Here is a 14,290-nt window from a genome sequence, read left to right as displayed (position 1 = left end):
GTCCAAGGCAAATAGGGACTTATGGTGATCTGAGCTTTAGCAGAAGTGGAGATTGCCTTCCAGTGAACAATTAAACGTTTAGTCCAAATCTATTGGGAAGAAGTACAGTCCAAGAGGAAGTCAGTTCGTTTTACCATTGCCAGAGATGTTTGGAAGCGTAAATAAAAAGAGCAAGGATAAGAGGGATAAATTTAATTTATGTAGTTGTTCAAAAGGCTATTGATAAGATTCTCCAGTAAACGCTGATAAAGATGAGTCAGCAGAGGGGTGGAAGGAATGTTTCCTTGTGATAGGAAACTGACTTAGGGCCCAGAAACAAAGGCTGGGGATAAACAGGCACTTATCTCTGCTGGGGTGGGTGGCAAGCTGCTGCAGCACCGGGGAGACAGGAGTGATGGGATTGGCTCCAAGGAGCCAAGAATGTGCACTTGGCTTAGAATAAGGAAATGAGTGTATTAAAAAAGCAGTTTCAAGGTGCTGCAGTTTAGGAGCGAGTAAAAAGGAAGCTGGAATAAACGTCAGATAAGATACCATCTTGATGAGGACTGGACTTTTTTACTCAAAGGGAGACTCACTTCAAGGCAAGTGCAATTAAGAATAAAATGCTCAGCTTGTCAGTTTGGATGAATATTTAGGGCAAAGTGTGTGACACAGTGGGGAAGCTGCAGAAATTGCACCAAGATAGTGTGGTTTTAACAGGAGGCTCTCAATGCACGTCGCCATCGCTTAGGCCTGCAGACCGCTCCCCCCCCCCCCCAAGCCTGGATCTGTTCAATCAGAATCTTAAGAGGATGGGCTCAGGCATCCATGTTTTGGGGAAAGAAATACTCCATTGGAGATTCTGGTATGCAGGCAGGGCTGAACACCAATGAGTTGACTAATAAGAATGATATAGAAATAAAGGTTAATGTTGTCAACCAAAGAAAAGTGTTTACAATCAGTTAATGGAGCATAATAGCATAATGCATGATTCTTAATATTCATTTTTATTCAACATTTTATTGAGAAATAGAATGCACTCTCTGTGCATAACACACGCTTGTACAACTTAACAAATTGTGTAATGAATACCCATGAAGCTGTATCAGCTCAAGAAATGAGAAAATTGTCCACACCCCAGATGTCCCTTGTGTACCCCCCTCCCAATTCTACTACCCTCCCTGCACTCTGGAGGCAAAACAATCCTGGCCTTTTAAATGATCAATTCTGGGGTGCCCAGGTGACTCAGTCTGTTAATCATCTATCTCTTGGTTTTGGCTCAAGTCATGATCTCAGGGTCATGAGATCCAGCCCCACGTGATGCTCCGTGCTCAACAGGGAGTCTGCTTGCAGATTCTCTCTCTCTCTCTCCCTCTGCCCCTCTCCTCACTCATATTCTCTCTCTCTCTCTCTCTCTCTCTCAAATAAATAAATAAATCTTACGCTTTTTTTCTTTTTTTTTCTTTTTATTTATTTATGATAGTCACAGAGAGAGAGAGAGAGAGAGAGAGGCAGAGATATAGGCAGAGGGAGAAGCAGGCTCCATGCACCGGGAGCCTGATGTGGGATTCGATCCCGGGTCTCCAGGATCGCGCCCTGGGCCAAAGGCAGGCGCCAAACCGCTGCGCCACCCAGGGATCCCTTTTTCTTTTTTTAAAAGATATATCCATGTTGTTGCTTGTGGCTGTGGTCTTTCTGTTCATGATGCCAAGCAAGGCTCAGAAAACTCCCTGCCCTTGGGCCAAATCCTGCCTACCGCCTGTTCTGCAAAGTACTTTGTATGAGAGACCCGCATGACACTGAAAGGTCAGGACACAATAATATTTGAGTTGTATGCACTTGCTTATTCTTATATAACACTGTTGTTTTCAAATTTTATTTCCTAATGGAAATATTTTTTCCAAAAAGCCCTTTTCAAAGCCTCCAGTAAAAAACAAATAATACTTGCACTTGAAGCAGGATTGAAGTTGTGGCAATTTTACATCTCTCCCAGCCTCCAACTCACCCCTTGAAGTTCCCGTAGAACATAACAGAGTTCCCAAAAGAAAAGATGTGGCTCGAGAATTGCAGATCCATTGAATATGAAATTCTGGGACATTTTGTAATGGAAACAGTACTTGGAAAGATGAGTCTCTCTCTCTCTCTCTCTCTCTCTCTCTCTCTCTCTCTCTCCCTTCCCTCCTTCTTTCTTTCCAGCTAGTAAATTACCCTGAAATAATTTGCCCAAAGTAAGTAGGCATGGGTGATGCTGAACTCCAAGAAATGTTATTTGATTGGGGGAGAAAATATAAACTGAACCAAAGCAGATAGATTTTTGCAGTCAGAGAGAAGTCGGAATGTTAAAAAAAAAAAGAGCCAAATTATACAGCTCCAGTCGGTGTGAGCCTTCTATCTCTGGTCAGCTCAGCAGTTAAAATCCAGTTCTTGAAATGCTTTTATGTTCTAAGACTTCCTTTATTCCATAGAAAAAGGCAAAGGTGATTCCCGTTAAAGCCAAAAAACAGCAGTGAGTTTGATGTTTAACTGCTCCCAGTTCACTTTCCAAGCAACTCTAGAAGAAACATATTCATTTCACATTTTAATAATACATTTTAAAAGGGCAGAAAGGATCCCTTTGTTCGTGTTCAAGAAGAATTAACAAGTGTGGCTTCATCTGTTCCTTTAGGAAAGAAGTTGAAGAGGAGATGGTACCATGTGAAGTCATTGCTGCTGTCAAACCCAGAAGGTTCGATCGTCTGGTAATAAGGCTTGCCCGAAGGAAGTAGTCCAAGTGGTTCTCGATGTTAGTTAATGACTGTTGGCACCCTTTTCCTTTTCACAATCGTATGGACACATTTATGCAGCAAGAGAAGCAAGGTCAAAAATCTACCCACGCTCTGCCTCATTTAGGATGCTTTTGCCTGCAAATAACATATCCATCTCAAATAGCTTTAACTTGGGGGATTTATTCTCTCACATACCAAGAAGGATGGAGGTAGGGTGGGCATTCGAGGAGTCAAAGGGCATCATCAAGGACCCAGGTTCCTTCTAGCTTCTTATCCTCCCTCTGCAGTGAGTCTGCTAGTCCTCAGCTAACCATCCCCCACCCCCCAACCACCACCACCACCCCGCCTCCTGCCCTGGTCCCAAGTTGCCTGCCACGATCATAGTCATTACCGGCACCAGAATGGAGACTTTCCCGTATGTCTCTCCTTTTCAATGAGGAAAATCTCCCCAGATGCACCCCAGTGGGTGTCTCGATGTTTCATGGCCAGAAGGACTGTACACGCCCACGCCTGAACCAAGCACTGACAAGGAATGGGGCACAGTGGCCAGTTTGGACTAACCAGGATTTGCCTCTGAGTCTTGGGGGAGACACCCACTTTGCCTATACAAGTGACTGTACAGAAAGAAAGAGGACCCTTAAAATCGGGATGACCAACAGCACATGCTGCAGGCTACAACTCTGTGTGCAAAACATGAGCTTTCTCATCTGTCTGTAAATATCTTGCTCGTGAGTGCCCATCCCACCGACGGCAAAGGTGGGAAAATCTTAACTTCCAATTAAGGTAACTCGGTCACTGTTTGGAGCAGTCTCTCTCAAGGCTCAATTTCTTTTGGATAAATATTTAATCCATTTTATGGGTCAGATTGGCTCCCAGGGCTATCTCTCTATTCTCCGGGGTTAATTCCTCATTCTCCCTGTCGAGACACCATCCAGGTACCTGGACAGCCTTACGCTTTCTTCTGATGATGGGGGTTGGGGAGGAAGGAGGTCCTCATGCTCCTAATACTGGCTCTGAGATCTTCACTGCCCTCCACAGAGATGTCCTGCATCATCACTGACACGTCTTCAGGCCTCTCTACTGCTGATTACCAAGTCAGTGGAGCTCACGGTCAGTCCTTCTACTTGGGTATATGCCTGGGTGGCTAGACATGACCCACCTTAGTTTCCTGCTGGCTCTGCAGATCCCTCTGGGACTTGGTTGTGACTTCAATTCAGTCTCCCTGGCCTGGGTAATCCATCCTGCAGCTCTTGGCTACAGGATCACTTTGACCTTGTAATAAAAGGACAGCTAACACATTCAATTGCTTTCCTTGTCCTTTCAGTGATGGTGAAGGGGGACGCTGGATAATTGTCAGAGACTCAAGACATTGGCACAGACCCTCTCTGCATGAGCACATGACACCACCAATGGTAATGCAGCCCCCCCGCCCAGGTTGGTGCAGAGCTCCTTATGACTTACCGTTATCCAAGGGTCCCAAAGGCGGATTAGGGCCCAAAGGCCACTGCTCTAGCATTTCCTGCAAATGCCTCTAACTATTTCTTTTTTTTTTTTTTTAAGATTTTATTTATTTATTCATGAGAGACACACAGAGAGAGGTAGAGACACAGGCAGAGGGAGAAGCAGGCTCCAGGCAGGGAGCCCAATGTGGGACTCGATCCCAGGACACCAGGATCACAACCCGAGCCAAAGGCAGATGTTCAACCACTGAGCCACCCAGGCGACCCGGCTCTAGCTATTTCTAAACCACATCCTCCACCAACTCAGCAGGAGTTCAAGACCAGAGAGGGGAAGAGAAGCACACTTTTCTGACCCTTTGTCCTCTCTCCTTGCCTCTTACATCCAACCCCCAAGACCAAAAGGTAGACACATGTTCTGCTTCCCTCCCTATCTGTTCAGAATGCCCCTGTGCATCAAATTGCCTTTCTTCCCTATCCTATGGCTGCCAGGTGTTTGTACCTCTCCTCTTGCCTGGGAAAACAAATCTCATGAGCTAGTCTCAGTAGAGACAATGGTTTCCCTTAATAGGGAAAATGACCCAGATTACTGAAAGAGGAAAAACATGTCTGTTTCCAAAACAGCATTCATTGGCATGAGTATTTTAAAAATGTTACTCCTGTTCCATCACTTGTCAATTGTCTGTGTCAAATGCATGCTTTGCAGCTTGAAACAGGCAATGCTTTGTTAAAGAAGATTGCTTTCACAAGCTTATTTATAATGAGCATTCAAACCAGTGACTCAGAAGCCAGGAATTCATTCACACAGTTCTTGTATATCCGGTACCAATGTATTCTATTAATTGGCTTAGTTTAGTGGGTCATTATGAGAGATATCCCTTACTGAGCACCTACTATGTGCCAAAAATTTTACATTCATTCATTCAACTACCTTAATTCTAATTCCATATCTGTAAGGTAGTCATATTTTCATCTTCTATCTTACTAAGGCTCAGAGAGCTTGAGTAACTTTCCCCAAGTCACAGTGCCAAATCTAGAATTCAAGTCCAAGTTTTTCCAACTCCCAAATCTGAGTCCTTTCTTCCTCAGCAGAAGCATAGTGACAGTATAACATGACCAAAAGGCACAGACTCTGGAATCTTACCAACCTGAATTCTAGTTCCTAGCCACCGTCCACCATATGACCTTGAACTGTGTGACCTCCTTTACCTTCAATTTTCTCATCTCTAAGAGGGATCGGTAATAGTTCACACCTCATAGAGTTGTTGTGAAGATTGAATGAGATAAAATACTGTATACATTAGAGTTTAGGGCAGTATCCAATGAGTACTCGATAATTACTTTTGGCCATAATTGTTGTTATGTACTGCCTCTCCAATGGGTCTTCATGCTGAAAAGAACTTAGACAGCATCTATTCTTACTGCACAATTTTACAAACAAGAAGACGCCAAAAGTTTATTCTACTTCTCCATATTAACATATATATGTGCATATACATGCAATTTTTGGTATATACAGTTTTAGTCTCCAAAGCCTGTGATATATATGTCCAGGCTTTAGGGACAAAATTTATTGTTCTTTCAAAGACAAATACTACAGAGTCCCTGAGTGGCTCAGTTGGTTAAGCAACTGCCTTTGACTCAGGTCATGATCCTAGGGTCCTGGGATCAAGTCTCCTGACAGGCTCCCTGCTCAGTGGAGAGTCTGCTTCTCCTTCTCCCTCTGCTCCTCCCCCTACTCTGCTTGTGCTCTGTCTCTTTCAAATAAATAAAATATTTTTTAAAAATTGAAAAAAAATTTAGAAAGACAAATACTGGGCAGCCCAGGTAGCTCAGCATTTTAGCGCCGCCTTCTGCCCGGGGTGTAATCCTGGAGACCCGGGATCCAAGTCCCACGTTGGGCTCCCTACATGGAGCCTGCTTCTCCCTCTGCCTGTGTCTCTGCCTCTCTCTCTGTCTCGCATGAATAAATAAACAAATCTTAAAAATAAATAAATAAATAAATAAATAAATAAATAAATAAAGTAAAAAGACAAATACTACAAGTTCAAAAATCTGTGGATCTCTAAAGGTTGTTCTTCAATTCATTGGTTTGAGAGTGTCTTACGAACCTGTGGGTCAGAAAGACACCACCAATGCCATGGGGGAGCAAAGCATTCACTGGTCCAGGCAAAGCAAGAAAAGGAAGCTTGAGAAGTCAGCTTTGGAGGATATGAAGGAAAACTGCCAGACCCATGATTAGTTCATCTATCATCGGAAGAAGTCAGTTCATAATTTCAAAAAACAAATCAAAATTGGGCCATAATTAGGCCCAATTAACTCATCCTTCAAACACATTCTTTGTGGTGGACATCTGTTGTTTTGGCTGCCTTTCTGATAACTACAACCCAGTTTCCCTTCAGAGGAACTATATGACTGCCATATAGTTATTTGGGGGTGACCCCATCCTTAGCTACAGGAATGGGTCCTAATTGGCTTAAGCCAATCAGCTAACCTTGTCCCCCAAATTGAAGTTCAGAGACAGGCACATAACGTACCAGAGTGACTGGGACTTGAAGTGGTGTCTGGGGGAGCAGCAGCTTTCACTCTTCTGAGTATGTCACAACCATTTTGCTTCCATGTAGAGGTGGCCTGAGGCTGAAGCTGACCTACAGAGAAAGACAGAGTCAGGGTGGTCACACTGTGTGAAACTGAATGTAGATCACATCCTAAATTTCTCAGTACTGTGAGCCAGTATGGATCTACATGCTTAGGACATATATCATTACACACCCCAGTGAGAGATACAGTACAACCCCATTCTCCAGGAAACCCAAGATTCAGATAAATTAGAACTGTCTAGTGTCCCAGAAGCCAGGATTTCCACTCAGTTCTCTCTGCATGCTTCTACAATCCTCACAACAACACTCAAGAGTTTAAGTAACATGCCCAAAGAGACACAGAAGGCAGATAAATGGAGGTGGGTCTCTCATTCAGAATTTTTTGTCTCCAAAGCCTGTGTACTTAGCTCTAACTTTAAACTATAAGGTGATTTTGAGTCAGATAGAACAAACAAAATTAGCACATGCATTTTATTTTATTTTATTTTATTTTATTTTATTTTATTTTATTGATTAACACATGCTTTTAGGAGTTAGTTTCCAGATCCCATAAGACTAAATAAATTCCAGATGATTTATATTTTATTCTTTTTTTTTTTAATTTTTGTTTATTTATTTGACAGAAAGAGAGAGAGCAAACACAAGTAGGGGGAGCAGCAGAGGGAGAGGGAGAAGCAGGCTCCCCACCAAGCTGGGAGCCTGACGTGGGGCTCAATTCCAGGACCCTGGAATCATGACCTGAGCCAAAGGCAGATGCTTAACCAACAGATTCATCCAGGAGCCTCTATTTTATTCTCTCTCTCTCTCTCTTTCTCTTTTTTAAAGATTTTATTTATTTATTCATGAAAGACACAGAGAGAGAGAGAGAGAGAGGCAGAGACACAGGCAGAGGGAGAAGCAGACTCCATGCAGGGAGCCCCATGTGGGACCCGATCCCGGGACTCCAGGATCATGCCCTGGGCTGAAGACAGATGCTCAACCACAGAGCCAATCAGGCATCCCAGTTATTCTTTCTTTTTTAAAAAAATATTTATTTATTTGAGAGAAAGACACCCATGCATGTATGGGGCTGGGAGAAGAGGGAGAGAAACTTCAAACTACCCGAAGCCCCAGGTAGGGCTCCACCCCCTGAGATTATAACCTGAGCAGGAACCAAGAGTAAGATGCTCAACTGACTGAGCCACCCAGGCCCCCCATATTTTATTCTTGAATTCACCCACTGATATGGTATAGGAAGAGAAACAAGGAAGGTAAATATGATAACCTCACTATGCAACGACAGACACCCCCCCTGGGTTTATCTCCTGCTTGAAGGGTCCATAGGACCCACTAGGTCTCTGGCAAACCCATTCTCTCCATCGTTCTGGGTATGCTGCTGAACATACATTTCCCAGCGTCCCTTGCAGGGAGGTGTTATCACATGATTTGGCTCCTGCCAGTGGAATTCTGGTGGAGGTACTGTGTGCCTAGGCCTTAGGCAGGGGACGTGGCTCCTGGTCCTTGGCACTGGGGTTAATGCAGCCACCTGGCCAGGCTCTGTGATGGAAGGAACATGGGTCCCTGAAAGACTGTGCAGACTAGAGTCCCTCCAGCGATGGAACTGCTTATCTCCTAGCTGCTATCATGAGTGTCCTTAAGCCATGTTTTACTGGATATTTTTGTAATAGCAGCTTAGCTTTTGTACCCTAAGACAAGGGTCTAGAGGTCTTGGAAAAGAATTAGTCATCCTGCAGCTGAGGTCTGGGCTAGTAAATAAGCTCTAGCTGTCTACCTCAGGTTGACAGCTCGAGTTTTATGCCTCCCTGTTAGTTTCTCAGTGTGAGCACACGCTGCAAGTGTGTAAATAAAACAAGCATCGGGCAGGAACTGTGGCAGGCTGCAGAGTCCTTAAAGCATAGAGCCACCATCTGCAGCAGACGGCAGATGAAGAGGGCCACATGGCTCAGGAGCATGTCCTGAAATCCTGGGGTGTGGGCAAAGCCTTGGGGACAACAAGTCGACCCCGGGAACATTTGTTACATGAAGACTGAAGACCAAAGATGAGAGGTCTCCTCTTCATAGGGGAAGCTTCCAAAATATTACTGTGATGGGGCTTCTTAGAAAAGGAATCAAACAGGCCAATAATTCACCAGTAACCAATAAGTAGAACTTCTTTTGTCTTTCTCTCTCTCTCTCTCATCGTAGCCCTGCTCAGAAAGCACCTTTGGCTGCATCAATTTTCCTAGTCAAAACAGTGTATTTCAAACTCCCTTTGCACAGATAAATATCGCCTGTTGTGGAAAAACACTCAGAGAAATGACCGTGTTGTCATCTGCTGCTCAGAATGTTAAAAAAAAAAAAAAAGCACAGTGGTCAGGGACTAGGACTCAGAAGCCAGCTCTGCCACTTACTAGCACTGGGGCCTGGGCAACTGCGTGTGACTCAGCTTCCTCATCTGTAAACTGGGGATGATGATAATAATAGTACCTACAGCATCTTATCATGATGAGGATTTACAAGTCTCGGAGTAGTACCTGGCATGTAGTAAGCACCACGTAAAAATCTGTTAAGTGTGAATACCACCTTTCAGGACAGGGTTTTTACAATGTGCATCAAAAGCCCTGAGCTAGCAATTCTATGTCTAAGAATTTTTCCTAAAGGGATCATTATGGATGTGTGCAAAGATTTATCTTCAAAGAAGCTCATTGCAGTAATAAGTGATCATCAATAGGGCACTGGGCTAAATCAATGGCAGTAGAGGACAGTCATATTTTATGCAAGGGGTTGTATTGCTGAAGATCTCACAGAATGCAAAACTCATGTTACGCAAGATTAAATTTCCTACAAAAATGAAATGCAAGGCAGGATTCACATTACTTCAGATTTTGCCCATAAAGCAAAGTTTAATTAATATTTTATATCCTACTATTTCAAACTGTGTAATTCAAATTTGCATTAAATGTAACCTGACTGTATATTTATTATGGAGCTGCACAAAAATTTATGTTACAGAAGAATAAGCCATGGCTGAGGAGGACATCCATGATACATCAATTTTAAAGAGTGTGACCTCATTTTCTTCAGATAGACATCTTTTAAATGCTGGCAAAATAGACATCAAATTTAAAGCGTACTAGATTCCCTGCAATGTGGTTCCTTCTTTTTATCACCCTATATTTTCTAAATGTTCTACAAGGAAGGTATTATTTTTGTAACAAGAAACAATAAAAGGAACTTTTAAAGAATAAATGTAACATTGATATTAACTTAATTTTGAAACAAATAGCTACTCAGACAAATGGGTACGTAAAAGAGGATAATTCCAACCCGTTAACTGATGTCTACAGCCTTAGTGAATTGGAGATTTGCTTTTTCTCAAATACTTGGTCCCAGGGATTGGTCTGGACGGGAAATAGCATATCCGACCGGAGTTCACACTAAAGTTCCATTGGCCTAATCCAGAACCCAGTAAATCTTTCAGAATATAACAAAGAACACTTTAGAAGCCCAGTTACACTGGACCATTTATTCAACAAGTCTGTGTATACTTCTTTTGAGATTTGACAATATCCTTTATATATATATATGTGTGTGTGTGTGTGTGTGTGTGTGTATAATGGATATTTATCTTAAAGATCTATTTATTATGGATATATTTTTAAATGTATGGATATATATATATATATATATATATATATCAAGACACCTGGGTGGCTCAGTTAGTTGAGTGTCTGCCTTCAGCTCCGGTCATGATCCCAGGGTCCTGGGATCAAGCCCTGCATCGGGCTCTCTGCTCAGTGGGGAGTCTGCTTCTCACTCTCCTTCTGCCACTCCCCGTGCTTATGCTCTTTCACTGTCAAATAAATAAAATCTTAAAGTATATTGAGCCATTTTGGTGACTCAAAAAAGTGCAAAGAACATGAAGAAACTTCAGTCAACTTCTCTTTGCTCAGTTTCCCTGACCATAACTGGCACATTCCATGTAGAATAGAAAAGAAAAGGAAGCCGTACCTCTTTATTCACTTCCTCCTTTCCAGGGAAAGAGCAGGAGTTCTGGGAAGATATCCAAGGGACCTGAGGGAAGCAAAGTTTCTTCAGACAGCTCAGAGTAGGCTGTGGCCTCCTGAACCTTCTGTCCCACAGTTGGTAAGTAGTGGTGTTAATGCTCATTCCAGACAGACAAGACCTTACCTCTCCCCACACCAGCCATTCTGAATCCATCTGAGGTTTTCATTTATTTTTCACTTTGAACAAACATTCTGTGCTAAATGAACAGGTGCACATGGGCTGTCTGGTTTGACCATCACAAAAGGCCAATGAACTTTCAACTATAAGATGAGTAAGGTCTGAGGATCTAATGTATCAACTGTAGTTGATATCACTGTACTACTGTATAATTAAAATTTGCCAAGAGAGGGATCCCTGGGTGGCGCAGCAGTTTGGCACCTGCCTTTGGCCCGGGGCATGATCCTGGAGACCCGAGATCGAGTCCTGAATGGGGCTCCCTGCATGGAACCTGCTTCTCCCTCTGCCTGTGTCTCTGCCTCTCTCTCTCTCTCTCTCTCTCTCTGTCTATCATGAATAAATGAATAAAATCTTTTTAAAAAATTTGCCAAGAGAGTAGATCTTTTTTTTAAAAAAAATCATTTATTTATTTATGATAGACATACATACGGAGAGAGAGAGAGAGAATCAGAGACACAGGCAGAGGGAGAAGCAGGCTCCATGCCAGGAGCCCGACGCAGGACTTGATTCCGTGTCTCCAGGTTCACGCCCTGGGCCAAAGGCAGGCACTAAACCGCTGAGCCACCCAGGAATCCCGAAAGTAGATCTTAAATGTTCTCACCACTGCTCTCCAAATCATAAATATGTGAGGTGATGGATGAGTTCATTAAGTAGGTGGGGGAAATTCTTTCAAAACATACACAAATATCAAATCATCATGTACACTTTTACAATTGTATTTGTCCATTATACATCAATAAAGCTGGAATTTTAGGGGTGCCTGGCTGGCTCAGTTGGTAGAGTGTGCAACTCTTGATCTTGGGGTTGTGAGTTCAAGCCCCCACATTGGATGTAGATATTGCTTAAAAGTAAAATCTTAAAAACAAAAAAAACACCAAACTGAAATTTTAAAAGTTTTTTAAAAAGCCTATGTAGCAAAACACAATCATTTCCTCATTCCTATGGTGTTGAGAGAGGCGGAAGCATATGGACGCTAAGAGCTTGGGCTCTGGTTTGAATCCTGGATCTCCCAAGTTTCTTTGCTATGTAAGCTGCAGCAAGTTACATAAGTTTTCTGTGCCTCATCCTTCCGTTATCCTCATCCGTAAAACGGAGGCAGTAATAACAGCACCTACATAGTTTTGTCATGGAAAGGTCTTAGAACAGTGCCTGATACAGAACACATGCTCAATATACATTAGCTATATGCATCAAATGAGGAAATCTGGCTCAGACAGATGAATTAACTTGCCCGTGGTTACACAGCAAGTGTTAGAGCCAAGATTTGCTTGGGTTTCCTTGCGATTCTCGGATCTTGAAGTTTGATTTGGGTCTGTTTTATATCTCCCACGCCTCCTGTTAACATGCTCTTGCTTCCCTGTCCCTTCTTGAGCATATGGAGTGTGTTTCTAATGGCTGCTTTAACGTCCTTGTCTATTAATTCCATCATCTGTGACATTTCTGGATCTGTTTCTATTGATCGATTTTTCTCCTCATTATAGCTCATATTTTGCTGCTTTGCGTGCCAGGTAATTTTTTATTGGATGCCAGACATTTCGAATTTCACATTGCAGAGCGCTAAAATTTTTTGTTTTCCTTTAAATATTTGGGGGTTTTGTTTTAGGATGGCGCAGTTGCATTAGTGGAAACAATTTGAATCTTTTGAGGCCTGTTTTTAAGATTGCCGAGCAGGTCCAGAACAGTCTTTAGTCTAGGGCTAATTTGGTGACTACTGAGGCAATATGTTTCTCGGGATTCTGCTGGATATCCTACATGTTAGATGTTCTTCCCTTTCTGGTTGATGAGGACAGAAATAATGCCCGACCCTGTGTAAGCTCCAGCTGATTCTTTTTTTTTTTTTTTTTTTTTTTTTTTAGCTCCAGCTGATTCTAATGGGCGGTCTTTCCTTGGCCTCCGGTACTGTCCTCGCATGCGTGCACTGATCAACACTCAGCTGCAGATTTGAAGGGAACTCTCTGCAGACCTCCTGAGTCCTCTCTCCATAGAGAGAATCCGCTCCCATTCCCCCTGGACCTTGAACAGCCCTTGAATGGGATCTTGAGCCAATGAAGTTTTCCATAAGTAGTAGTTGTTGCATGAATAAATATCCCGTTGCTCTCCATGTGTTAAGTGAACTTGGGTCAGGGCCTAGTATTTGCCTTCCAGAAAACATCTCACAAACCAAGGCCAGATTCTCCACTAAAAGAGAACAAAGCTCATTTCTCCTGAGGAGGTTAAGCTGTAGATAAACATAGCCCTGAGACTTAGAGCCACCTGCTAACCCTCCCGACCCTACCCTGGTCCATCCGGGACAGAGATTCCAGGGCCTTGGGCTGCTGTGTCCAATAAGCACCCACAGGGCATGTGTGGCTATTGAGCACTTGAAATATAGTTGAGATGTGATTGTAAGTATAAAATACTAAAGAGATTTAGTATGAAAAAAAGAATGTAATGGATTCATCTGCTGAGAATGTGTTGAAGCAATGATAGTTTAGGCATACTGGCTTAAATAAAACATTATTAAAATCAATTCCACTGTGTCTTTTTACCTTTTCAAAAAGAGTGGTTACTAGAAAGTTTAAAATGACATGTGTGGCTCATGTCTTCTTTCTATTAGCTGTGGATGGAGAGTCTTAAACCCCATAGCCAAGACTTGAGGCTAGCGGAAAGTAGAATGAGTGAAAAAGCAGGACACACAGAGACAGATGTGATATATTCAGTTTCTTGTTACTCTGACGCATTTCCCCACCCCATCCCCCAAGCAGTTTAACATGAGTCACAGACCAGTTGCCTTAGGGAGAAAGTTGTCAGCAGAAAACCAGAGAACAATGGAAACAATGTCTGAGTTTATAAGATCAAAGGCCAAAGAAAAAGTCCTACTCCAGACTAAATAAAGCCACCATGGCCTTCATCTCTTCACAACATCCAAGAAAGGAGGGTTGGTGACCTGCGACCAAGGACTTAGATTTGTCCAACTCAGTTTCTTTTTCTGTGAATGGGCTGATGACATCGCCCACCTCACAGGGCCCCCATGGGGGTTAATTTTTACAAGGACTTGAAACAATGGCCCCCAGCAAGCACGGCCAAATTCGCTATTACCTGTGAATGAGCCCTACCCAGTGTCATGACTGAAAGGCCGTGTACCTGGTCCAGGAAGGACAGCAGTAGATGCCATGTTGCTGATTGATTATCGTTGGGAGCAATGTCCGTACGTGCTCCAGTCAATGCTCGAGGTACATCTGATCAACCTCCTGATGGCAAACCTGCCTACCTCTCAGTGAACCAG

The 14,290-nt window shown here is 43.0% G+C and overlaps 1 long non-coding RNA gene across 1 annotated transcript; it reads left to right on the top strand.

Annotated features, from left to right (window-relative positions):
• The first annotated feature begins 3,509 nt into the window (after positions 1–3,509).
• On the top strand, positions 3,510–13,453 carry LOC111096272. The gene is made up of 3 exons (XR_005360358.1): positions 3,510–4,178; positions 10,818–10,926; positions 12,882–13,453. It is a non-coding gene; the product is annotated as an uncharacterized LOC111096272 (long non-coding RNA).
• Positions 13,454–14,290: the final 837 nt, after the last annotated feature.

This window comes from Canis lupus, chromosome 6 (assembly GCF_011100685.1).
Source record: "Canis lupus familiaris isolate Mischka breed German Shepherd chromosome 6, alternate assembly UU_Cfam_GSD_1.0, whole genome shotgun sequence".
In the NCBI taxonomy this organism is placed as follows: domain Eukaryota; kingdom Metazoa; phylum Chordata; class Mammalia; order Carnivora; family Canidae; genus Canis; species Canis lupus.
Note: the sequence above shows the minus strand (reverse complement) of the source record. Positions and strands in the feature narration are given on the sequence as shown.